We start from the raw sequence: 25,743 nt of genomic DNA on the forward strand, positions 1-25,743 counted from the left end.
ATATCATGAGTATTAACCAGAACTGACTCTGCCAAATTGTAACAGTTGGAAAATATGCTCAATTTGGTGAGGTTTACCTGTAATTAGACATTCTTATGATTGTACTATTAATCCTCATGCCACTCCAAACTGCAGGAAACAAAATGATTTTCTAACCTTTTGGTCCACTTTCAAAGAAAGAATACTGTATTTATGGTTTCTACAATGTCTTTTTTTATTTTTTTGTCCCCCCTAAGTAATAAAATAAATACAATAAACTCAAACTTTGCTCTGTATCTGATAGGGTATTTTAATTTCCAAATAAAATGCTTAGGAACAGTCCTCTCAATTTGTAAAAAGTACTTTCCCCCCCTTTTCTGTGCAGATATCAAACTGCTATCCACTATCATGGCAGTTTCCTGCAAACAGTAGAGGTAGCAACCATTTTTATGCAGCAGTCATTTAAATTTTTCCCCAAACCTCAGAACAGGACATTATGAGGAACAACAAAATGGTGTCACTTGGCTCTTCCTCAAAGAATTTCATCTTGTTCAGGAAATGTAACTAAAACAAAACAGCCACTCTGAAAGTGAAAAAAAAACTATTTATAATTTATATTATAAATATAATTAGATAAATACAAATCTGTGTAATTTCAATTTCATTTTTCAGGGGAGTCACTGAGGGGCAAGGTATTATGCCATGATATCCAACAGCCAGTGCCTTATGTCACTAGGTCATATCTGGGCAAGTCATACTCTCTAAGCCTCAGAGGAAGGCAATGGCAAACCTCCTCTGAACAAATCTTGCCAAGAAAACCCATGATAGACCTTAGGGTCACCACAAGTTGGAAATGACTTGAAGGCACACAACAACAACTATTATTAATATGAGAGTTAACCTTTCCCCCCATGTACTTATTCTTCTCTCATATATATATATATATATATATATATATATATATATATATATAAAAATAATCTTATACACATAGCTATGGAACATGCTAAGTAGACAGAGTAGCATTTTATGTAACTCTTTTTTTCCTTGCTACAGAATCCATTAAGTTGATATAATTCTAGCCAGAAGGAGACACCTTCATCACTAAGAATTATTATTATTATTATTATTATTATTATTATTGCTTTATTTATATAGTGCTGTAGATTAACACAGCACTGTACATACAAACAATAAAATACATAAAAGAACATAAAAAAATAAAATTGTGGAGCAGCTTTTTAATCCTATGCAAATCTCCAACTGCATATGGTCTGCAAGGCACACTTTGCCCACCTCTAATCTAAAGTATGAAGAAACTATCTGAAGAACATACACTTTGGAAAGCAGTGAATATTTATTGTAAGGGCAGTGAATGTACGGTCAAATCCCCAAGTATAGATGGAGGGGTGAAGAGGTTGAGTTCAACGTTCCTATGAAACAATGTCATGGGAAGCAAAACACTGTCATTCATGTTTATCACTTAACCAGAAACCTGTGGGAGATACTTAACTAATCTTATCATTATTTAATAAATTATAGAGCATGGTACAGCTGAATTGAAACTATTATCTGCTGGCCGTTTTTAGTATCAACCAGCAATATTCTATTTTATTTCATTTTGAAATGATTACTGGAAAAAAATCCTTTTAAATAATTCAGGAAATCCTTATGGTTTTGAGTACCTGTCCACATGAAAACAATTTGTGTCAAATATGCTTATGCTGAGGGTAAAGGAATTAAATTAGTAGGTCAATATGTGTATATCTTGTAATGCTAAAACAGGGGCTGAAGATGTTTGCAGTATTTAACTTGTATATGTAGTGGGAGACGTGAGGGACATAACCCTCCATTCTTTCCTGCATATGCTCCAACAGCACTTCTGTAGAGGGAAATGTGATGACCAGAACCCCTTTTGAACTGCAATTTTTGCATGTAATTTTGTGCACACAAGACATTCATAGCTCTAGGCACAGTATCTTTTTAACAGCTGTGTTGTTGTAATTACAAGACAAACATTAGTGTGAACTGAATTAGCATTGAAGTGGGCAAGCATAATAAATTTTGTCTTATGCCAATAACAGTAATGGAATTCTTTAAATATAGCACAAGTAGAAAGTTGTCCTAAAATTCTAAAAGATCTTTAAAGATCTTCTTTAAAGATGTCAAGCTTGATTTCACTGCAGGAAGTACAAATTATTCTGCAGAACTGGGGGAGGGGACCATCAAGCAACCACAGAAAACAGTATTCAGAGGAAAAGTAATAATCTGTTTGGAAAGTGGCAGGTAACTTCCCTGGAAATTGCAACACCATATCAAAGCAGCAGTGGCATTTAAAGGCTTAAGTATGAACACCCTGGTACATTCTCTTGATAACACAAACACTCCTTAACTTGGAATATGCTAAAGATGAGTGCCTTGAATAATGCAGAAATATTTTTAATGGTTACTTGCTCTCTTTTGCACTAAGCATATGTTAACCCTGCACTTAAAAAAAGCTAAATGAATCTATCTAGTAGCCTTATAAATCTCTGTTATCAGCAATACACTCAAACAGCCTATCTCCCATTGAGACTATTTGTTGCTAAGGTTCAATCCTATTTGGGAAATACAAATTGACAGATAGCATACATTTTCTCTAAGGGTGAAGAACTGAGCTGAGATTATGACTACTGTAAGAAGTATTCCTGAGCAAAGCATGGAAACCTGCTGGGTGACCTTGGGCAAGTCACATTCTCTCAGCCCTAGATGTTTATCCAAATGTAGAAATAATACACATGTTTTAAGGAAATTAGGTAGGAACCAGATAAATAGCTGATGACCCATTCAACGGTATCTACAAAGTTTGATCCTTTTAGCTGGAATTTACTGACCTTGCTTTCTCCAATGAAGCTTTTCACTTGATGTATTTTCTTCTATTGATTTGTTTTAGATTGTGTTTTAAGCTTGTTTTAGGCCTAAATCCTGGATGGGAATCATGAGACCCACCAAATGTTGCTGGACTAGAGCAGACCCACTGATTCATTGGGAATTGTTGAAAGTCACATTCACTCAATGGGTCCATCCCATTTGACACTAATAATAGGATTTAGGTCTTTATGTTTTAACTGCTTAGTTGTTGCTGATGTTTAACTGTAAATAGTGATGTGGAAAAAATCTTTTCACAATTTTGGATGGAACAGGCTGTCTCAACTTTTGGGAAAGTAGGCACATACAGAGAGTGAACACAAAAGGACAGGGTTACTGATCACAGAACTACAATCTATCCAATGGCACCACTTTTTAACAGTCCATGCAACAAAGTTATAGGTAACACTGTTTCTAATTATTTTACATTCATCGAACTGCACAGAAATCAGTGCAAAATCCCTGAACCCACCCCAACTGGTGCTGAGGACAGGGGGAAAAAGTCATATTGTCTCATTTACTGTCCAAGGACAAACCCAGTCAGGGTACACCAGATTCCATTCATGAGAGAAAGGTTGGGTATAAATGAAATAAATAAGATTCAGGATGTACAGTATTAGGATGGGAACACTATGCCTTTCCCCCAAATACTTAACAGGTAATGTTATACGATGCTGATACCATCCTATGTCTCCAACATTTACACAGCCTTAAGGGACATTTAAGATTGGCAAAAAAAAAAAAAATGGTAAGAAAATGCTTATTTTTCCTGTCTTAAAACACTAAACCAGCTCCACTGAAGATGGGGTGACAAAACTTAACTTGGAATTTCTTTGTTTTGTCACACTATTAAGTCAAATGTATGCATGTTTGTTTCATTTCCTGTTGGCATGTTTTACTTTAAAAAAAAAAGATAATGAAAGGAATGCCATACATTGCATGTAATTTGTAGTTCTCTAGGGATCCTAAACAAGAGGAAGCTAAGACTGGGACTTAACTGAGATTTCTGCCTGCATGAAAGATAAAACATTTTTATTTGGACTTATAATTGGCAAGTTTTACCTACACAGCATCTAAAAGCACCCCCCCCCCCCCAAGATTTGGCAGTTCAGAGACTTCCCAAGAAAATTCAGTGTTCTCTACCTAAGAAAGGGCCTGTGGCTTCACAAAAGACAAACATTTGAGATCCGAAGAGGAGTTACTTTACTGCTGCTAGCAGAGAATTTTACTGTCTTTTGTCTCAGTCCCTTCATGGCCAAGAGAGGAGTGGCCTCAGTATGCACTGAGATTCCTCAAAACTACAGCATGTGATACAAAATGTGGGCCTGTGATTCTAACATCATCACTTTTCTTCTCCTGTATGATACTTCATCTTTGTTTGATGAAGAAGTCAGTGGTGCTTTGAAACTTTGCACAATATATTTTCTACATTTTGGTTGAACAATAAAGGTATTGCTCTTCTGTGGGTTTTTGATTTACTTACTGTCAGGTAAAATTCAAAGATACATACTCTACATACATATTCAACATACTTACTTCCAGGTAAGCATATTTAGAACTATAGAGCCTTTTTGTAATATATTTGAGAATGGTCTGTTTCCCCATTAATTAAGTTACAGTACAATCCTCTGCATGTTCATTCAGATGTAATCAGGACTGAGTTCAGCAAATTCTCCTCCTAGGAAAACATGTATAGGATTGTTGGTTTAGAAAAAATACTTTTATACAGACTGTAATTTGCATTTTTGATAGAGAATAAGCATGTCCTAAACAAATATTGGTATGTATACTTAAATGTGTACCTAGTGTGTTTCTAACAGAGAAATAAAATGAACAATTTTAACCACAGCAGAATCAGCACATTTAAATGCATTTTTTTCCTTCACACATCTTTTGACTATGCAAGTTACTTTGCACTATGCATCTACATAGCCAGAGACTGCAAGAGAGATTATAAAAACTGGATACTTTTCCTGGCAGTTCAAATAATACACTCTCCCTTATCTTGTTAGAAAACCTTTAAAAATACAACTTAATTTTTTAGGACAAGTGATCTATCAGAAAATCTTAAGGATTAAAAACTTGAAGTATCCTATGTTTGCCAAGTACTTCCTGCCAGAGGCAAAAGCAAACAATTTTTTAAGTCTTGGGTATTTGCTTCCTTGACAGATGTTGCCATCTGAAATTAATGAAATAGTCTACATAGGCAATAAAAAGCATATACCTTACATAAACTAGCTTTTAATATGACTTGTGTTATTCCCAGGGAAATATTCAACAAAACATTCTTACTTGGGAAGTGTTATTGTTCCTTAGAGACTTATAAATATGATGCCATAATGTGTCAGATTTCATGAGAAAGAAATTTATGTGGAGATACCACTTTTATCTACCACTTGTTTGGTTACTAGCAAACCTATTTTATACCTCATTGGTCACATCAGAAACTTCCTTTTCCTGTTGCTTAAAAGCTTGCCTTCTGAGCAATCTGACCAAACTGAACCAACACTACACAGTATATAATTGTTAAACAGAAGTAAAGCAGAAACCTCAGTTTTGCCTCTAATAACTCTCATAGGCGGGATACAGACGAGCAAAAAGGGGTGTATTCATGACGTCATGAAGGTAGAGCCTTCAGACGGCCCTTACCTGAATGCCGCCATGAACACGCCGCCCGCACGCCCCAAGCGGGAAGAAGCGGCATTAAAAAGGTGCTGCTTTTCCCCGCTTCTTTTCTGTATGATGCGCAGCTGCGCAGCTCCGTATGTAAGCTGCTGCACCGGTACGCCAGAATTGTTACGCTGCTAATTGTAAGTTGCCCATTTAAAAGCTCCGTGTCTGCTGCGTCACATAATGAGTCGGGGTCCTGGAACATGCACAGTTTGCAGTCAGGCTTTAATTGCAGCGTCAGCTGCCATGCAGGTGTGGAAGCTGCAGCACAGCTGCAGCGCATTTTAAGACTCGTAACCCTAACCCTAACCCTAACCCTAACCCTAACCCTAGAGCAACATGTATGCATGTGCTGCTAGAATTGGGGAAAGTTTGGAATTTAAAGTGAACCCCTACACACATTCCTGTGCCATTTTCACCTAACAATAAAAACCTCTAAAACTTTAAATATTTACATATGTACAAGGGAGGTGATGGGGGATGGCAGGGGGACAGCGGTGGCAGCGGCAACAGCTGTGGCTGTGCATTGCAAATTCAGCAAGAGCGCGGGGACCAAAGGAGAGGAGGCATCCATGATGCTGGTGACATTGGCAACGTGCAAGCGGACAAGGATGCCAACACCAGCTGATCACCAGCTGGCAGGAGACCACCTTTGTTCTTGGCCAGGGCGAGGGAAAAAGTTTTAAAGGGGCTTGGGCGCTTTAAATGTGCACATAGGCTTTCTGCCGCCGCTGCTGAGCACCGCAGCTGCGCAGCTGCGCATCCGCCAGCCGGCAAAAGAAAAAAAAGCCCCGTTTTTGGCCGCCCGTGAGGAAGCTGCCTCTCTCTTTGCAGCGTCCTCCGAGGCGGTGGTTTGGAAACTGCGGGTCAGAAACGGCCCCAGGTGAGGCGTCTTCACTGCCCCCCATGTGGAAGCCCCATCACCTGAGCCACGCCCCCGGGGCAGGCGGTCTGGAGGCTCCGTATTCAGCAGAATACACCTCCAAGACGTCTTCCCCTGCCCGTCTGTACCCCGCCACAGGCTCTTTTTCTTTCACTGATTTTAGGAATTACTTAAAGGCACTAGATCCCATCTAATCTTGGAAGCTAAGCAGGATCAGCTCTCGCTAGTACTTGGCAATGAATGCCAGGTGATGTAGGCTATATTTCAGATGAAGGAACTGGCAAAACCACCTCCCAAAATTCTTTGCCTAAGAAATCCCTATGAAGTTCATGGGGTTGCCATAAGTCAACAGATGACTTGATAGCACACACAAATACATGGGAACCCATGGAGTGCCCCTAACAGCCATCAACATTGTTGAATTTTCTTCTATATCACATTATCAAAGTTGAGCATCCCTAGTATATTGTCTCCAGTCTCAGATGCTACTTGCATATCAGTTTCTGAAAAACCAGAGCTAGAATGTGTCTAATAAGCTTCCTTTAGAGTGAATGCATGTCCGACATCCAGAGAGAAAGTAACTTTCAGTAAATGAATCTTATTTGGATTTTGGCTCCTAACAGGAAATTATCATGTGCAGCCAACATGAAATAGCCTTTTGTCCATAGCCACTAGGTGGGGAAAACCCCTAGGTATTTAAACTGTTATATAAGAAAGAAAAAGGAAACTAAATATGCTTCTGAAGCTATTTCATATTCACCACTTGTTTTGGGGGGAGAGGGACGCAGCAAATTCTTGACATCTGGGCCTCCAGACACTTGATTCTCATTATGTTCTAAGATTACAAGCAAGCATTACTTTAACAACCCATACACTTACTGCTAAAAACATGGGCAATCTCTGGAAAACATGGGGTCCAGATGTTTAGGTCTCTGCTGAGGAGGTCTTTGCTTCACTACTTTGCCACTCTTGTTAGCAAAGAAGAGTGGTATTTTCCTTCTGTGATCATATATGCCCCTGCATCTATGGCTGCAGAGGTTATCAGCTGTTATTTAACGGTATAGTTGCCACTTACAGAGCTGCTGGAAGGACTGGTAGAAGATATGTGAAATTCTTCGAATAACTTAAAGTACTATATAAACCACACTATGGCCTGTTACAGACTGCCAAAATAAAGCTGCTTTGGGTCTCTTTGGAGGTATGCTATTTAAATGATGCATGCATCCTAAGAATCCAGAAGCTGCACCAAAACTGCACACTCCAGTGCTTAGGAATGGAGTGTGGCTTTGGTGCGACCTCCGGACTCTTAGGACCCATGCATCATTTAAATAGCATACCTCCAAAGAGACCCGAAGCAGCTTTATTTTGGCCGTCTGTAACAGGCCTAATTCTCCTATGTGACTTCAAAGGATCAATGTACTGCAACCTGGTTTTTATTTAGAATAAAATGTTGAAAACAAAATGTAGATAGAAAGATTAACCCATGATATTTTGCTGCCTGAGGCAGAGCTGCAGGTGGTATCTTGTACCAAACAGTACTTCAAAGCAAGGTGCATTGGCATCAGAGGGAAGAAATTCTGAAAGCAACTCTTCCATTCCCTGGCAGAAAAACACAAATCATAATAAAAACAGAAACCACACTGTGCAGCCCATTGATGGCATCCAATATCTAAGGCAGCTGTCTTGCTGTGACTAATGGAATGATGGATATTAGTAGATCTTCATTCCTAAAGCTGAATCCAAACAGAATTCTAGTTGTACAGTGGGCCCCTGGTATCTGCTGGGATTTGGTTTCAGGAACCCCAGTGGATACCAAAATCTGTAGAAGCTCAAGTCCTATTATATTTACCGTAACAACACAATAAAATGGTGTTCCTTATATAAAATGGCATAATCAAGGTTTGCTTTTTGGAATTTCTTTTTGAATATTTACAAACCACTTATGGCTGAATCTGCAGATGTAGAATCTGTGAATACAAAGGGCCAACTGTAATTAGGATGGGTTATTACATGTGGTTAAACAAATTCTAACGTATGGTTTAAAGCAGCGTGCAGAGGGAAACAATGAGTCACGGTTACATTAAGTTTGTCAACATTTCTAGTTGAAAACATTCATTTTTTAAAAAAAATCCTGTCTTTCTCTCTCCCCCCACTTTCTGCAATATGTTATAAGGAAAGGCAGTACAGTACTTGTCTATGGTCCCTATTGATCTAATCCTATCACTTTGATATATATGGTAGTGCTGCATGGCTGCATTTTATTTCCTTTTTAATGTGGCTTGTTGAGCAACAGTTTTGTTTTATCAGACATATATCTGCCGGATGCATAAAACTGGAATGTCACAGATGCAGTGCCTGTCTCCTGGCTGGTGTCAGCACAGTATACAAGTGCTCTAAGGAAACTATTATAAATGTTTCCTGGAGCCTGATATCAAGAACAACTATGGTTGTCAAGGAAAGACATTAAAAAACAAATAGGAACAATGGAGATCACTGGATTCTAGCCTGGCATGAACGGCATCTATCAGCTGGCAGCCAATGTAAATAAAATTCCTTACGACTAGAATGTGTACTTTTACATCTGTACTTTAAGTCCTTGCACTTCTGTGCTCACGAACCTGACATCTAAGACCACATACATCTATTCTATACCAGACTAGAGTCTGGTGCTAAATAGGAAAGGCCAAGCATTGCTTTGAAATGACTAAGCACATGCTGTCAACTTGCATGCTAGTCTCAGTTGTAACTGCAACTCAGATTTAAACCTTCTTCTATAGAGTAACAAATAGCTAAATCATGCTGTTAAGAAGCCACTGAAAGGATATTTCAGATGTTTGTGGGCTATAAGGCTCTGCATCTCAGAAATTTTAAAAATGTCCATCTTCCTGTGGAATTCTTGCTTTTGGCATGAATGAAGGTATTACCCAATACAGGAAACTCAGCTTTTCCTCTTAGGTTTTGCAAGACCTTTTCATTTATATTTTAAATTAATTAACTGTAGATGCAACTGGTGGACCTCAGAGCAGAGGACAAGAACGTGCCTCAGCACTCTTCTCAAGCACGGAGACAGACTTGAGGCTTGTCATTTTTGCATTGTATACACACACACACACACACACACACACACACACACACACACACACTTACAACATTCCAGAAAAGCCAAAGATTGCCTGAAACATCCCTTCCAATAACATTTTTGAACCAGTGAGCAAATGCATCTCCTTATATCCCTCTGTCAAATAACGTCATTTTACATTACATACACATTGAATCATTTTTACATCAGATGATATTAACATGTTATGTCCATGCTCTGGATTTATAGAGCATTTAATGGACGAGAAGACAGAGCACTACATGCAGGCTTCTCAGCCATATATTATGAAATAAAAAAGGGCAATATTTGGCTCTCCAGATGTTTGAGCTACAACTCTCAGAAACATCAGGAAGTAAGAGATTGTGAGAGCTGTAGTCCAAAACATCTGGATGAAGACTGGTTCATCACCCTTTTTGGAAAGGTATGTTTTAACATCAGACTGCCTGCTATACGAAAGGCAATTACAATTTTTGTTGTTGTGTGCCTTCAAGACGTCTGACTTATGGCAATTCTTAAGGCAAACCCATCACAGTGTTTTCTAGGGCTGAGTGTATGGTTTGCCCAAGGTCACTCAGTAGGTTTCCAAAGCTAACTGGGGAATTAAACCTTGATCTCCAGTCATAGACCAACACTCAAACCACTACACCATGCTGGCTCTAAATTACAATTTACACACACACACACACACATATATTTCAATTTCCAAGCATATGCGGTTATTCTGGAAGAAGTGGTATATTCTCACAATAGCTGTACAACTGTTATTAGATTTTAAATTTTCATTTGTTCATGTAATATTATAAGACATTCAATTTAATTAGCTATTTAATTAGCTATCACGTGTTAATTAATATCTCTATCACAGGCAAAGGCATGTTACTAAGCTTAGAAACTATAATAATACTTTGAAATGTGCAAAGTTAGGGCAATTTTTTCCTAACAACACATACTTAAATCACTAGACAAGGTAAAACATGCCTATAGAATGTCATACTTTTCTATTTCTTTTTTTTAAAAACCCAAACCAAAATGCAGCCAGTCATATTTTTAGGTATCTCAAATCACACCAAATTGCTGCATAAATACAGTAAGAGTTTTTTCCCCTACAAGTTATGCCAAAACGTAGAAAGATAAATTATCTCCTGAATTTTTAAAAACAGGCAAGGCAACAGCAGCTCAAGAACTGTTCATAGTCAGTGTTTCCCAAATCATCACCCATTTCATTTTGCACCAGTAATTCTGGGTACATATTTTTGCGTTTTTTATAAAGTCTGATTTTCAGAGAGTGACCAATCTTTTTAGAAGAGCCTTTGCCAAAACAGGGACGTAGCCAGGATTTTAGGAAGGAGGGGGGGGGGTCCAGACTAAGTGCCACCATTATAATGAGGCTTGGGTGCAGCGGCGCAGCAGCACACACCATTCATTTTTCTAATGGAAGGGGGGGTCTGGACCCCAAGAACCCCCCCCCCCTTGGCTACGTCCCTGGCCAAAAAGAGGCAAAGATTTCCCTCACCCCCTTTAAAAGAAATATCACCACAATTGTGACATGCCAGTCAGTCAGTCAATATATGACTGATTTCTGTTGCCCTGCCTGTTTTTAAAAATTCAGAAGATGATTTATTTGTGAAATTGTTGTTGGTGGTGGTGTGTTCCTTCAAGTCATTGTTTTTTTTATTTTTGGCGACCCTAAGGCGAATCTATCAAGGGACCTTCTTGGCAAAATTAGTTCTGAGAAAGGATATCCTTGCCTTCCTCTGAGGTTGAGAGAGTATAATACTTTAATCTGATTTATTCTACTAGGAAATTAAAGACAGGTTGAATTTCCCTTATCTGAAATGCTTGGGATGAGAAGTATGTTTTGGAGTTTTGAATATCTGCATACATAATTAGATATCCTGGAGATGGGACCCAAATATAAAACTTGAAATTCATGTATGTTTCATATGCACCTTATACACACATAGCCTGATGGTAATTTATACACCATATTTTTAATAATTGGTGGGGATAAAACAAAGTAAAGATGTTACTATCTCAACCACCCATGTGGAAAATTTGGATTTTGGAATACTGTGGATTTCAGAATTCTGGATAAGGTAGATTCAAGAAAAATAAGAATGGTACAAATCTTGGCAAAGAATACAGTGGAAGAATCTAGATATGTTTCTCATTCTTTACTCCTTTACTCTTACATAGCTAAGTAATCACAGAGGAATTCTAGAAATGGTGGACACATTTAATTTGATTTCATGAGGGGATACAGATTAAACAGAGAGATACTATATAAATTTCTAGTGCCTGGAAATGGACTTTATAGCTGCAGGTTCTCGTGTAATTTTTTAAATTAAAACCATGCAGCGATTTTAATACTGTACAACATACGGTATTTATGTGGTGAACATTCCCTTTGATGTACCATCTAAATGATGTGAACAGATTACTTATCATACCAGAGAACTTCTTTCGAGTGTTAAATAAATGGGCTAAACTATCTATTTGCATGGAATTAATGTCTGTTTACACAAATCATTTAACTAAAATGAGGTAGCAGTATTGTCTCATGGTGACTTCATCAGTAGTAACACAATAACAGTATTACTGTATATAGTTTAGTGAAGCAATGACCAGACATTAAATTGGATGAACTGCACATTTTGGTCAGTCATGGCTTACTTTCATTCATTTGCTTTATTGTACTCAGTGCTACTATGCTTAGTTATTCAATCTGCCATTCTGAAGAAAATTAAAGGAAATTGTCTTCCCTCTTATCTTTAGACAAAAGCTATGACAATTTTCTAATGCAAAGAAGTAGCACCATATACCTACACCTGAAAGCACAAGAATACCTGCAAGATTATATGCAAGATGTACTCCCAGCACTGTGAGTAGAAAAGTCATGCACACTGGTGGTGGGAAGGTAAGCTGAATATCAATTTAGAGTGCTATTTAGTTAGGAAAAAAAATCATTTAACTTAACCTGTTGTGCTAAGGGCTTTTCATGTTAATTTAAGCTCCAACGAGCTTTTTTTATTAAAAGCACTTGTAGCTGTGTAGCTGATAAAGGCCACATCCTTAAAAGAAATGTTATTTAGTCAATATGGGTATGGTGTGATATTCTATACTGTCATTAGTTTCATAAAATGCCTCTGCTTTGGAGCTCAGTAGGAAAGTGGTGGACTCAAGCCATAACTTTGTCTGCTCGCTGAAACAGACACATGGAATTTAAGCAATTGAAGCTATCATATCAGTAAAACTACCAATGCAGGCAATAAATTTCCAATTAGCAATCATTGTAAACAGTCCCTATATGAGATATCCTGAGGTTTACCCCTGAGAACTTATGAGAGAAAGCATAATATTCTTCCCCTCAAAAGATGATGCATAAATTTTATCTGAAGTCCTTCCGCTGAGGGAGACAAGTAAGAAAGATCTCTATAATAATAGACAGATGCCCAGCACATGATTTGATCAACTCTTCTCTTTTATTAGTTCACTAGATTAACTATGGGGCGAAACAGACTGCCCCTTTGCATGGGCTTCCAGCCAGCTTCAGACCGCAGCATTTTGACGCTACATGCTTTGAAGACACCCAGAAGCCAGCATTCAACACCATCTGCCTCCCCACATGTGAGCCGACTTCAAGGCACTCCCGGTAGTGTGGTGTTTACATGTTGCAGGAGCACCATAAAGCCAAGGCAGCGTGGGAAAAGTCAGCTTTTTGCCCACGCAAAAAGGGGCAGCTATTTGATGTTTCTTTTCGGGCTGGCAAAAAGCTGGATTGGGGCTACAGCATGTGGTTGCCGTGGCCCCAAAAACCGGCTTTCACAGCTCTATTCCACCTGTATGTCTTTGTCCATGTTTTTTTTTTAATTTCCCTAACTTCCTTGTTATTGTCATCTTCCATTTTGCACTGTATTGTATTCCTGCTATCAGGAGAGAGTTGGACATTGTCAGTTTTTGCTATTTATTGCTATTATGATTTGTTGTTATTTTTGTTATTGTTATTTGCTATGTATTCTGGGGATTGATTTTAAATTGTATTGATTTGATATGTTAATTGTTATGCAGTTTTTATTGCTATTATTGTTGTTATTTGCTATGCATTCTACTTGATATTTATTATTATAGTAATTTGTTATGTTATTTTTGTTACTGCTGTAACCCGCCCGGATTCTTTGTGATTGGGCAGGCTATAGATAAATAATTTATTATTATTATATTAAAAATATGCTCCATACCTTTTAAAAAATATTCATAAGCATTTATTTTGTTATTGTTAACTATTGTTAACTTCAACATATTGTAACACTATGAATGAGAGACTTCCAGGTTACCCTGTCATCAACAGCCCTACTCACTTCTAGCAGACTCAAAGTTTTTTAAAAACATTCTTTCAATACTGTGGTAAATGAATAGGGCAAAAACAAAGATAAAATACCCTTGACCTGTACGAGATTGAATTTGTGATCTAGACATTATTAGCACCACACCGTACTCAACTGAGCTACTGAACTGGGCCTGACATTGAACTCCCAAGGCTCCACATTCTGTCAGAGTACTGACTCTGTTGCTATGTAACACAGATTGCAACTGAGTATCTCATGGGATGTGGTGACTTAGTGTTTAAGATGCCAATTCTGAAGATTATAAGATCAGAAGACTGGCAGTTTGAGGCCCAAGTGCTGCATGATGGGGTGAGCCCCTGTCACTAGTCCCAGCTTCTGCCAACCTACCTGTTCAAAAACACACAAATACAAGTAGATAAATAGGTACCACTTCGGTGGGAAAGTAACAGCATTTGATGCAGTTATATTGGCCACATGACCACCAAAGTTGTCTTTGGACAACGCTGGCTCTTTGGGTTTGAAATGGAGATGAGCACCACTCCCTACAGTCAGTTACGACCAGACATTTATGTCAAGGAACTACCTTTACCTTTACCTTTATATCATGATTAATCTTAATGCCAACTATAAGCGTACAATCAAAATTCTACAAACATAGCACTCAAAAACAGAGCACACACTACCCTTGTCCCAACATGTGCCTTCACTCCCAAAAGGCATAGCACAAACAGAGGAGTCTATCAAAAAAGTCCTGCCTCGACAACATTTATACTGTAAAGCCAACTGCCAATTTGCTGCAATTATTTGTCCAACTATCAAAATATCCCAGTTCTTACCCCTTCTACCTCAGAACCGACACTGTCTATCCTCAGACCTACCTACCTTGTTTATACTATACTACCAGGCTTTGAAACAATCACCTGAGCCATTTTCCAAAACTACTCTGTCGTCAAATTTGTAGTTATAATGACAGAATGAAATCAGCCAGACCCACCTTAGTATTGTAGCCTATAATCCTGCCTTGTGTAGTGTTTGCCATTCTCCCACAAATCATCATCATCATCATCATCATCATCATCATCATCATCATCACCTCTCCACTCATCCCAATAGTCTCACTAGTATTGAGATGTACATTTACCTGTGTATAAACTTTCCCAAAATACCTATCCCGATCATTTTACATGTTTACTCGAGAAACTGGACCTACAGTTCAATGACAAAACTAAACTATCTTTAGGTTTTGTAAGCAAAATATTAAGGACCATCACAAAAACCTGTAGCAACATCTCAGGTGGTTAATTAAAGACCAAACTACACATATTATAATGAAACACGTTATTTGGAGCTGTGTGTCCCCCATATGTACTGGGAGACTGATCAGAATCATACTGCAACAGGAAAATTTAAATCTTTCTTTTTGTGACATAGTCCTGACAAAAAAAACCTAAAAGTTGTTCATAGTGACAATGTTGGAGATCTTTGCACCAAAAGCCAAATAGCAGCTTCATGGGAAGGCATTTTTGTCCTCTATCCATGGCCATAGATGTTGCTAGTTATTGTTGTTGTTGTTGTTGTTTAAAATCCCAACTTATATAAATACCAACAATGCATCTAATGTTATGTCTACTTTGGCCTTAGATTTATTTTGGTGGAGATGGAGACTTATAGCCTGACAAATCCTAATAATTATTCAGACTGGTAGTACAAGAAGGGAGACTGGAGAAAGCCAGTTGATGTTTGAAGCCAGCTAACTACAAACTACTTGCCACCATGTCACAGAGCAAACAAAGACGAATTGTTGGATATCATTACCTGCTCCACACTTTTGAACAATGAGAAGTTCCATAGGTAGTCCTACCACACATCATCTCCTTTTGATGAGACCATGCTGCAGACCCATTACAGTTTTTAAGGCCTGTTTATTTTATAAGTATATAAATAGAGCATGTGACACAAAGAACTGCCTCCTATTAGAGATAGCACAATCCCATGACTGGAATTGAGGACACATCTCCAGTTTCAAGCCGCAGCTAGAAACACTCAGGCCCTTTTTTGCCCATTCCAAATTCAGGCTTCTGTTTTTCACCAAAAATATACATAGCATACTTTCACTTCCTTTGCTCAGCCCAAGTAAGGATCTTTACAATACATACAGATAATCTTCACCCACATCAAACATACACACACACACACACACACACACACACACACACACACCAAGTGTGTTAGTCCATAAGGTGATGTACATTGTATATTACATATACTAGACATGTTATTGCCAGTAGATTTCCACTAACAGGAAAAAGTGCTTTGTTTTTATCTGTTTCCACTGGGGTTACCCAGGGATACAAGCAAGGAAAAAGCTGATGCTGCCAGCTGTCTTGCCTAGCAAACCATCATATCTCATCCTCTCTTCTACATGGAGGAATGAAAGAAGACAAAGTCCTATATGCTACACTATGATCAAAAACTTTTATTTTTTTTAAAAAAAACCTTAAAACATTTTGGCCTTATCACCAATTGGTCTTCTTGAGAAGCTATTCAATCTTCAGAAATTTCTGGAGCTGCAAGTGGACATTCGATTATTAGAAGAAAGGCCTTCTTCTTACTTATCTTCTAAAAAATGTCTACTTATATAGAATGTGCAGACTGCAATTTCTACAGAAATTGCTGTGGACTGAATAGACCCAAAGGAGGCTAAACACATTGGAATTTTTTAAAAAATAATAATTTTTGACTATCGCTTAGCATGTGGGATGTTGCCTCCTTTCATTTTACCGCTGTAAATATGTGCTTTCCAGTTTTGTTGTTTTGTCCCACCCTCTCCTCTAAGCCAGTGGAAGCACAATATGGTTCTGTGCTTGCAGTGCGCTCCTATACATGCTCAGATCTAATTCTTATGAGTTTACTCAATGGAGCTTACTCCCTAAGTGGTTTGTGTCAGACTACAGCCATAGAGAAGATATTATTAAGAGCTGATATAATTATAATTGTAGAACACAGGAAGAAATATATGTTTCTGTGTTCGTATTTTCTTGGCAATATCAACATCAGTATCTCAGCCTTCTGAACTGACTCTACTGTATTACACTAATATTATTTAATGCAAACTGCATCCTTGTCACAGTTCTTTTTAAACATGGAGAACGTGATATATTTTCTATAGTTGTATGGGTTCAGACAAGACTTGTTGAAGAAGTAAACTTGGCAGATATAGCTGACTTGAGCCCCACTTTTGGGGGAAAGGCAGAATATAAATGAAGTGACTGACTGAGACCCCTTATGTCACATCTACCATCTTTGAACAAGAAAGTCTCCCCTTCCCTTCTACGAAAGTGTTTGGCCTTACATGTGTTAGGCCTATGGGGGTGGAGATCTCTGGTTATCCCTCCTCTTCTGACATCAGAAACCCAATAAAGCATAGGTTGTGTGATCCTTCCATGACCCTGATGCTGACACCATTACTAGAAAGCAGCTCAAGCATGTAAGCTAGCAAAAAGAGTTGCATGAAGGCCCTAGCTTTGATTGATCAATTCTGGACATTCTGGAGGAATGGGCTGCAGATTTAATATAAACAAAGCTCCGGCTATCTTGCCCCCTAATTCCCTCTGCCTGGAAATGCTGGTCCATCAATACCCATTCACACCATCTTGGAAAACTGCTTCAAAGTATTTCTTGAGTACTTAAAAACCCATTTCAAAGAACTTCAAGACCATTTGGTCTTTTTGACCCTCGGAGTCTGCCCCCAAAGCATCATTTTGGTATAAATATCAGGACTTTTTAGCCAGTCTATGGGTTAGTCCAGCAGGCAGGCAGAATCTGTTGGTTTGCCAGACTAGTACCTCAACAGCTCACCAATCTCCCATGCAGCGGGAGCTGTTTGAGTCCTCCATTTTATCCAGGACCACTAGCAATTGAAGACAATATCTGTTCAGGTGCAGTATCACAGTATCATGTCTTCTATTCCAGTGTAACACCTTGATTTCTCTAGTCCTTGTGTGTGTGCATGGTTGTTTGTTTTATGTGTGCGTGTTTTAAATAAAACCTATTACTATTGGAAACCTGCCTCTGGAATTCTATGTGCTTTTGGCCTTGGTATACATAGGGATTGATCCCCTGACTAAGGGGCTCAACAGACGAGTAGTTCCGTGCCACCCCTCTTTGCCCCACATTGTTGCCGCAGTAACCAAACAGCATGGCAACAATGCACTCCCTCCCAGTAGCAAAAAGAAGCTGCCTGAAAGCAGCTTCCTGGAAGGGGTGCAATTGGTGTGCATGCGTGATTCCCCAAATGTATTTGGAGTGTCCTTTTTGGTAACACATGTCATCTTACATGTGAGTATGTTCATTACAGCTTAAATGAGAAAAGGTAAATATAACAAGAAGCAAACATATTAACCCAGAAACTGTATTCCAAATTGACCCAAGTAACTATATCAAAGTATCCATGGTAGTATGAAGTCATTAATACCATCCGCACATAAAACTCTAATATTCCACTGCCCAGAATAATAAAATTGTTATAGTGTAAACATATATATCAGTGTAACCTTTTGCCTGTATTCTCTAGTTCTATATTGCAGTAAAAACATTTATAATAAGTAACTGGAAATGTCTGAGTCTTTCGAAGAAAGTGAACATGTATTTCATTGTTAAAATGGCACCTTGGTTTTAAAAATCAACTAAGATCAAGGCTAACTCTTGCCCTGCTTTAAACTCCTGCTTTAAACTTTTATTAGTTGACAAACTACAGTTTACCAATCGAGACAACACAGCAAACCATAGTTAACAAAACTATGTTGCTGCTCCTTTCTTCCACTGTAGCCCTTGTTATACAGTAGTTTAGTGTGTGTGAATGTGGTTACAGAAGTAAAAGCTATGACATTTAGGCCCGGTACAGACTGCTGGAAAGCGGTGGTCTGGGGCCCATTGTAGGGCTCGGGAGTGTGGAGCAACCTCATACCCCCAAGCCCTACTGTGTGCCAGCAGTGCCTTCATGGCTTGGCCCCATCTATATGGGAGCAGCCATGATTACGCAAGCACGGTGTGGTGTCTAAACGTCACCGCACAGCATATGCATCATCATTGCATGTGAGTGTGCCATTTCAGTGGGTTCATTTTAGTCCTGACAGAGGCTTCACCATTTGTTTGCTCCAGCCTCTGCCAGGAGTAAAAATGGGCAGCTGCAGCCCACCCTTTCGGAGTGGTCTGTTGAGCCCCTTAATTATTAAGAAAAGCAAAGAGAGGATAAGCATGTGTATGTGCTAGGGCATAGAGTATGAAGACGCAATTGGAATCTTTTACAGGGCCAAATATATAGGATTTTCTGGCCCTAATGCACTGTCCCATGCTTTCAGGCCTTACCTTGTTTACTTGCCACTTTGAGGTCTGGGAAGAAGAGGAAAGGATGATAAGAAAAGGAAAAATGCAAAGGCACACAAACAGGTTAAGGCTTGTACAAGTTCCAGATTCACCGGGTCCCTCCTTCTCTTCTGCTGATTGTGATTGTTATTCTTCTCTTGAAGAAAAGCTGTGCGACTATGAGGCTTACTGGGTAACTAAAGCCCCATACAGATAGGCCAAAGTAAGGCTGTTTCGGGTCACTTTGGAGGTAGCTGTTTAAATGATGCATGCGTCCTAAAAGTCCAGAAGCTGTGCCAAAGCTGCGCTCCAGTCCTTAGGACTGGATTGTGGTTTTTGTGCAGCTTCTGGACTCTTAGTACGCATGCATCTTTTAAACAGCATACCTCCAAAGTGACCCAAAGCAACTTTATTTTGGCCTGTCTGTATGGGGCCTTTGTCTAACTATGAAAACAGTGGTGATCATAGGAAAACAAGGGATTCTACTGCAGATTTATCTCTGTGTAGATTATGCTAAATTTTTGTTTCACTGATGGATTTTACTCCAAAATTTCCACACACACACACACACATATAAAAATAAGTGCACCCATTTTGCTGCATACTGAAGAATGTTCACATACACATATAAATATATTAAAACAACTTTTATGAATGAATGTGTTGTTTTTATACTAGGACACTTAAAAAACATCCCCATCGCAATATGAACAATTATGGCATGGGTGGTGGTATTACCTGATTAATTTATTTTCCTTAGACACTGTCCATTTAATATTCCATGTAAGATTACAGTATTAGGAGGTTTCTGTGTACAGATCACCCCAAACAGATGAAGTTAGCTGAGATCTCTGATAGCACTCTATAAGCTACGTGTCTATAGATAAGTGTACACCTTATAAAAACAATCCTATGAGATATAATAAAGCAGCTTTCAAAACATTTTTCAATGCAGTTGCATTCATGTGTGTACACACACCTACCCACACCCCCACATAGGGTTGCCATTTCATGGATTCTGGTGGGACAATCATGCTTTTTTGACCTTGGGGAAGGTCTCGTCCTGCCTTTGTGTTATGTCCCGGGGACAGGTGGACTCCTGGTCCTTGCCTCTCTGTCTTCCCAAAGCAGCCTCCGTTTGTGTTGGAGAGGCTGCAGCCAGGGTCCCAGCTCTTCCATCCCCATTGTCCAGGCAGGGAGGAGGAGCTTTTCCATGCAGTCGAGCGGAGACTACAGAGAGAGCTGTGGAGGAGGCAAGCAGGAGGCAGTGGTTTTTATAAGGCCTGGTAGGACTCTCGTGGGGGGCGGGGGAAAGAAGGGTTTCCCCAGAGTTTTGCAAAGTTTCTTCATGGAAAAGTTAACATTGCTATCCTCTGAAGCTGAGAGAGAGAGACTTTCCCCAGGGTTTTGCAAAGTTTCTTCAGAGGGAGTTTGCCTTAGCCATCCTCTGAGGTTGAGTGGGTTTTTTTATGGCCAAGCAAGAGATCGAACCCTGGTCCTCCTCCACCACTGCCTCCTGCCGCACTTCCTCAGATGCATTTAGTCTCAGAGGTGTTCCAAAATCTCTGTCCCTTAATTCCATTATTATTATTATTATTATTATTACTATTATTAACTGAAAGAGTCTGCTTCCTCAGATGCATTTAGTCTCAGAGGTGCAATGAGATCTCTATAAGGATTTATATTAATGTGTTTTTTAAAAATATATATATATTAATGCTTTCAGCTTTTAGTTGGTTGTGTCCTCCATTTTTTTTGAATGTCCTCCATTTTGGGCTAAATTTTGTCCCAGTTTGGTGGTAGTGAATTATGGCAAGCCTACCCCCACACCACTTCTTAAAATGATTGAATTACTGGTTTGTGAAGCCAAAGGCTTTCACAGTCAGCATTCATAGTTTTTTATGAATTTATTCCTGACATTTCGCCTGCATCTGTGGCTGGCTCTCTGAAGACACCAGGCACATAGGCAGGCAAAATGTCAGGAATAAATTCCTCTAGAACCTGGCCACATAGCATGCAACCCCCCCCCCCCCAAAAAAAAAAAAAAACCTATGAATTATTGGTTGCTTTTCACCTGCCTTGTTTTGTGTAGGTACAATTTACTTTAAGATATAAAGAAAGAAAGCAGGGAGAATGACTGAAGAAGAGGAAAATATATGTTCAAATGGCATGTGAATCAAACTTTTCTTTTCGCATGTTCCAAGTCATGCTGAAAGCTTTTAGATGTCACTTATTCAGTCTAACAGATAAAAAGCCAAGAGACAAAGTATAGGAATTTTATTATTATTGGGTCACTATACTTATTGATAGCTTTCATACCAGGGCCCAAGCAGCTACTGCTGGCTTGAGTCCTACTCTAGAACATCCTCTGACCTTATTGACCATATTTTTTAAGAGGCATCGAAGGTGAAACAGGATGTGAGAACATTTTGGGTATATGAAGTTCAAGGCTTTCACAGCCAGCATCCATGGTTTTTTGTGGGGTTTTTTAGGCTATGAGGCCATGTTCTAGAAGAGTTTTTTTCCTGGCATTTCATCAGCATCTGTGGCCGGCATCTTCAAAGAATGCTGGCATGGAAAAGAGTGGGGTCCAACTCTCTTCCATGCCAGCATTCTCTGAAGATGCCAGGCACAACTGCTGGCGAAATGTCAGGGGAAAACTTCTAGAACACGGCCTCGTAGCCTGAAAAACCCACAAAAAACTATTTTTGGATGCATGCAAACAACAACAACAACAACAAAAAAAAAAAAACCCACAGCCCCAAACCCTGACTATTACTTTGGGTTTGGCTTTGCCTTGTTTCTGCTAACTTCTAAGACGCAGATAGCATGTTATTTGACAAATACGTAACATACACTAGAAGACATATACAAAGACACATGTGTGCATTCTTTCCTATCTTTGACCATCTTATCAATACTTCCAAGTAACCAAAATAATCACAGTTTCATTCCCTTCACTAAAATGTTGTAGGTATTCACGTATGGAATAATGGCAGGATCAAGTTTTCACTTAAACCAGCACTGTACAACTATGATCTAGGTCCAATCTGTTTCCTACTATAAACCACATAAAATAATAATGACATTAAAAACAATTTTAACACTTGATAGATTGCTTAATATTGTTATTTGAGTTTTAAAATGCATCTCAGTATATAGGTTTAACACAGATAAGGGTAGTTAATTGTATGATAATATATGTAACATGGGCAGGATACAGATGGGCAAAAAGGGGTGTGTTCATGACGTCATGAAGGTAGAGCCTTCAGATGGCCCTTACCTGAATGCCGCCATGAACATGCCGCCCGCACGCCCCAAGCGGGAAGAAGCGGCATTAAAAAGGTGCTGCTTTTCCCCGCTTCTTTTCTGTATGATGTGCAGCTGCGCAGCTCCGTCTGTAAGCTGCTGCACCGGTACGCCAGAATTGTTACGCTGCTAATTTAAGTTGCCCATTTAAAAGCTCCGTGTCTGCTGCGTCGCATAATGAGTCGGGGTCCTGGAACATGCGCAGTTTGCAGTCAGGCTTTAATTGCAGCGTCAGCTGCCATGCAGGTGTGGAAGCTGCAGCACAGCTGCAGCGCATTTTAAGACTCGTAACCCTAACCCTAACCCTAACCCTAACCCTAACACTAACCCTAGAGCAACATGTACGCATGCGCTGCTAGAATCGGGGAAAGTTTGGAATTTAAAGTGAACCCCTACACACATTCCTGTGCCATTTTCACCTAACAATAAAAACCCCTAAAACTTTAAATATTTACATATGTACAAGGGAGGTGATGGGGGATGGCAGGGGGACAGCGGTGGCAGCGGCGACAGCTGTGGCTGTGCATTGCAGATTCAGCAAGAGAGCGGGGACCAAAGGAGAGGAGGCATCCATGATGCTGGTGACATTGGCAACGTGCAAGCGGACAAGGATGCCAACACCAGCTGATCACCAGCTGGCAGGAGACCACTATTGTTCTTGGGCAGGGCGAGGGAAAAAGTTTTAAAGGGGCTTGGGCGCTTTAAATGTGCACATAAGCTTTCTGTCGCCGCTGCTGAGCACCGCAGCTGTGCAGCTGCGCAGCTGCGCATCCGCCAGCCGGCAAAAGAAAAAAAAGCCCCGTTTTTGGCCGCCCGTGCAGAAGCTGCCTCTCTATTTGCAGCGTCCTCCGAGGTGGCGGTTTGGAAACTGCGGGTCAGAAACGGCCCCAGGTGAGGCGTCTTCACTACCCCCCATGTGGAAGCCCCATCACCTGAGCCACGCCCCCAGGGCGGGCGGTCTGGAGGCTCCATATTCAGCAGAATACACCTCCAAGACGTCTTCCCCTGCCCGTCTGTATCCCGCCATGGAGAGCCAGTGTGGTGTAGTCGCTTGAGCGCTGGACTACGACTCTGGAGATTAGGATTCAATTCCCTGCTTGAGCACAAAAACCATCTTGAGAAAGTGACACTCTCTCAACCTCAGAAGATGGCAATGCCAAACCCTCTCTGAAGAAACCTGCCAAGAAAAACCTATGCTACAGTAGGTTTGCCTTAGGGTCACCATATGTCAAAAATGACTTGGAGGTATACAACAACAACAAATTGTATAGTGCACAAAGGTATTTTCCAACACTGTGCTTACACAGGGTGGTAGCTCCACTAAATCTGTCAGTTAATAGTATTATTCTTACAATACCATTTTGCTGTCAGCACACATGTCAGTACAGTATTCTCCATGTATTTTGCTAAATCACCAGAAAGATGAAAAGCCCCTCTTCCATAGATCTTACAGTCTAAACCTATCAAGGGGAAGGAGAATTTAAGAGTTATGAAATTGACATACCTGCTCTTAAATACTTTTCAAGTTGATTTTGAGGAGAGAAGTGGAGTGCATTATTTGTGTTCTAGGAAGGAGACTCCAATATAAAAGGAAGCAACAGACAGTAAAAAGCATCAACTTGTGAGGGACTGCAAAGTTTCTGGGCATCTGGTACCATTTCAGATTAAACTTTTAGTGTCGAGGGTTGGGGATTGTCTGGCCCTCCAATCACAAAACCCTAGGAACAACAGCCTGCATAGCCAATAATGAGGGATGAAAAGGGAATTGTAGTTCAACATTCTGATACTCACACATTATCTATGCTTATTGTAGATTTGGGATGGGAACTCTGTGGCCCTGTAGATGTTGTTGGGTTGTATCTCTCAGCATTCCTCACCATTGACTATGTTGGCAGAATTTCCACCCCTGCATTTTATCTAATCTCATATTTTGCAAATTGTGCTTATCACCGCTAGTACAATCTTGCCTCTATCAATTAACCAGACTTTAGGTTCAAGTTACCACCACGGATGTTCAGTAAGCAAGAATGATAATATGAAAATACCAGCACAGTGGAAGTTCTTAAGTAGCGTGTTTATTTTAGGGTAGTTTAAAGACTGTAAACATATCACCAATTCTCAGCATTGGTTTCTCCCGATCGAGACATTTTTAATGCAGTAAAAAGGTTTGCATTGGTGCATCACTCTTCTTTTTGAAACATGCTTGCATGAAAGCGTGTTCAATGAGGGCAGTGAAGGAATCCACACATGAGCAAGACAAAAAGCAAAAAGAAGAAGATGGGAAGTCATGAGATCTTTTAAATTCACACGTGAACAGTGACAGGAAGCAACTCACACATCAGTCGACCTGTGCTTACCATCACAGTTTAAAAGGAAAAAAGAAAAAGAATTTACCACCCTACGGTTTTCAACAAACCTGTCACCATACACACACAGTGCTCCTTGGCTTTCCCAGATAATTTCCTGTAATTTTAAAAAGCACGCTAATGACAGAGCAAGGCAACTTCTTTAACCACACTTTGCGACAGAAAAGGTTTTTTTAAAATGTTCTGACTTGAAAAAAATGAAGGGAACTAACGTTTTAAAATGTTGAAACCTCCCCCCCCCCCCATTTATTTTTGACTCAACAGGAATTTTAACTCTCTCAGCCTCAGAGGATGGCAATGGCAAATGTGCCAAGAAAACCCCATAATGGTTTGCCTTTGGGTCACCGTAAGAAATGACTTGAACAACAAGGGGAAAAACACATGAGCACATGATATAGTTCCCCTATCTTAGGGCATGAAAGCCAGTGCAGTGTAACGGTTTGAGCACTAGACAATGACTCTGGAGACCAGGGTTCGGATCCCGGCTCAGCCATGTAAACCCCACTGGGTGAACCCGGGGAAGTCACACTCTGTCAACCTCAGAGGATGGCAATGGCAAACCTCTCTGAACAAACCTGCCAAGAAAACCCCATTGGTGGAATTCAAAGATATAGCCGTGTAGAATCAGCACATAGATCTTGTAGCACCTTTGAGACTAGCTAAAGAAAGAAGTTGGCAGTATGAGATTTTGAAGACTTACTGTATATACTCATGTATAAGTCTAGAAATTTTAGTCAAGAATTAAAAAGGAACCATCTTCTAGTGAAAGCCAAGAATATAATCTGACTTGAAAGCACTGAGCCCCCTCTGCATTCTCAT

At 39.7% G+C, this 25,743-nt stretch overlaps 1 protein-coding gene across 2 annotated transcripts in view; it reads right to left on the reverse strand.

Moving 5' to 3' along the window:
• The window catches only part of TGFBR2 (transforming growth factor beta receptor 2), a 66,211-nt gene that overhangs the window by 38,733 nt on the left and 1,735 nt on the right, over positions 1–25,743 (reverse strand). Inside the window, exon 1 of one of the 2 annotated variants that reach the window (XM_089532896.1) lies at positions 4,423–4,490. The exons of the other annotated variant lie outside the window; for it this stretch is intronic. The gene's annotated coding sequence lies outside the window, so the exon portion shown is untranslated. Of the gene's footprint in view, positions 1–4,422; positions 4,491–25,743 lie in introns of those variants that run through there. 2 annotated transcript variants of the gene reach the window in all.

This window comes from Sceloporus occidentalis, unplaced genomic scaffold (genome assembly GCF_023333645.1).
Source record: "Sceloporus occidentalis isolate IW3139 unplaced genomic scaffold, rSceOcc1.0.p SCAF_7, whole genome shotgun sequence".
NCBI lineage: Eukaryota > Metazoa > Chordata > Lepidosauria > Squamata > Phrynosomatidae > Sceloporus > Sceloporus occidentalis.